The sequence below is a fragment of the Prosopis cineraria genome, unplaced genomic scaffold (genome assembly GCF_029017545.1).
Source record: "Prosopis cineraria cultivar Desert tree isolate PC_DT_omini unplaced genomic scaffold, ASM2901754v1 PC483, whole genome shotgun sequence".
NCBI lineage: Eukaryota > Viridiplantae > Streptophyta > Magnoliopsida > Fabales > Fabaceae > Prosopis > Prosopis cineraria.
In genome coordinates this window covers 46,617-48,832 of record NW_026555808.1, presented here as the reverse complement: position 1 = coordinate 48,832, position 2,216 = coordinate 46,617, and the positions used below count along the sequence as shown (strand labels likewise).

General features: G+C 33.7%; 1 pseudogene; it reads left to right on the top strand.

Moving 5' to 3' along the window:
• The first annotated feature begins 1,190 nt into the window (after positions 1 to 1,190).
• On the top strand, positions 1,191 to 1,737 carry LOC129297264 (pathogenesis-related protein 1-like; annotated as a pseudogene).
• The last annotated feature ends 479 nt before the right edge of the window (positions 1,738 to 2,216 follow it).

The following is a 2,216-nucleotide window of genomic DNA, read 5'->3' as shown; positions in this document are numbered from 1 at the left end:
ATCCAACCAAGCATCTGGAGAGTGAGAAGGAAATAATAATGATAATAATCGTGTATTGTCTTTTGAATCGGATCAATCACTCACATTTTATATTGTACACTTGGAGTGCGAGGTGAAAAACGCAGTTGTATGTGGAGTACCCTACCAATATATTAGACTTGATTATAATCTATTTTCTCTCTATCGATCTTCAAATTAAATTCACTACATTTATTATATAAATATAGGAGCCAAATTAATGAAATTATATATTTTATTATGTATACAATTTGAAATAAGTCAGCAATTTAAAACTAAAGAACAGTGTGATTTATTTTTTCAAATTCTACACAATGTAATAAAATAAAAAGGTTTCCTAAAAGAGATACAATGTCCCCATTGAATTAAGCTACACAAATTGATCAGCGGCAGTCAATTTCATTTAGTTAATTTCCATTTCCATTACAATAATTGCAAAAGTAGTTCGAAAAGATGGTAAAATATCTCTGACTCCGAGGCTTATTTTTTAGTCATCCACTAACCATTTTAATATTTATATTAAGGTCATTTCCAAGGAGAGATATTTCTCAAATTTGAATACTGTATTTGAAGAAAAATAATTTCTTATATCATTTCATGACTAAGTCAGATTCAAATATTGTCGAATCCAATTGAGAGTAGTTCTTCCAAATGTATTTTCTGCATTCACGGACTCAAAATCAAAATCTATGCTTAAGATGTTATGTTCCTTCCACGAAGACCAATATTTGTTAGTGAAGAAAAAACAATTATATAACAATAAATAATAACAAAATAATTGCTATACATTCATATATATACCAAAAATTTACTTTGTCAAACTTATTCCGACGCTGGATTCAATTATTTCATTATTGATTTATGTATGTATTCTTTAATTTTTGTTTGACAAATCCAAATTTATTTCAAAGATAGATCTCCCTTAATCAAGCCAAAATAGTTGTTTTTTTAATTTAATATCTTTAGATCCCTTGAAACATCTGAATGATACGCGTATATAAATTTTTCTTATTAACAAATACATGATTATATGACAATAAATTGATTGTTTGATTACGTTTTCATATTCTTTTTAAGTCATTCCCCTCATATTATGCCTATAAATACATCCAAGCCTCTCCCATTTCCACAATCAAACCCCAACAATTTCTCTCTTAGCTCACCAAATTAAAATGGGGTCTTCATCACTTCCATTTTCTCTCATGCTCCTAGGGTTTGCCCTCACGGCTTATCTCAGCTACGCTCAAGACTCGCGGCGGACTACGTGAACGCCCACAACGCTGCCAGATCGGCTGTGGGCGTTCCTCCTCTTGCCTGGGATGACACGGTGGCTCAATTCGCACAGGAATACGCCAACCAACGCAAAGGCGACTGCCAGCTCGTCCACTCCGGTGGCGGCGGCCAGTATGGCGAGAACCGAACCTGGCAGGAGCTCCGGTGACCAAATGACGGGCACAGATGCGGTGCAGATGTGGGTGAACGAGAAAGCTGATTATGACTACAACAGCAACACATGCATTGGTGGGCAACAGTGCTTGCACTATACTCAGGTGGTTTGGCGTGATACGGTGCGTGTTGGGTGTGCCAAAGTGAACTGCGACAATGGAGGAACTTTCATAGGGTGTAATTATGATCCTCAAGGCAACTACGTTGGACAGAGGACCTTACTAGTTGATGATTATGAAGTGATCGTATCTGTGGTTTGAGCTTGTCATGTCTATCAGCTAATTAAGGCTTAAGATTTGCCTGTTGAAGAATAATAGTATGGGTTCGATATCTTAACATGAGACATAAAAGCAGGGTTTGATTTTAAAAAACTTTTTTGTTTGTGTGCGTGTGTCTGTCTGCGAGAGAGAGAGAGAGAGAGACTACAATCTATCTATAATGCAGATTATTCTCTAAACTTCAAAAAGTTAGCTAAAAACTCCCGTCAACATTCAAATGCAAGCCTTTGGATTAAAAATTCAACAGTTAAGATTTAATCTAATTCACTTATTTATTTTAAATCAGATTTTAACATTTTAGATCTTTATTTATTTATTTATTTATATTTTATTATACTAGTAGTAATATTACTCTTTCCATTTAAAAATGTAAGATATTTTTAACAGAATTCACCCCCAATAAAATAGTTACTTCTCTTTAAACTAATATTTTCATATTTACTCTATTTAATATGGTGTTTTACCTAAAAAAAA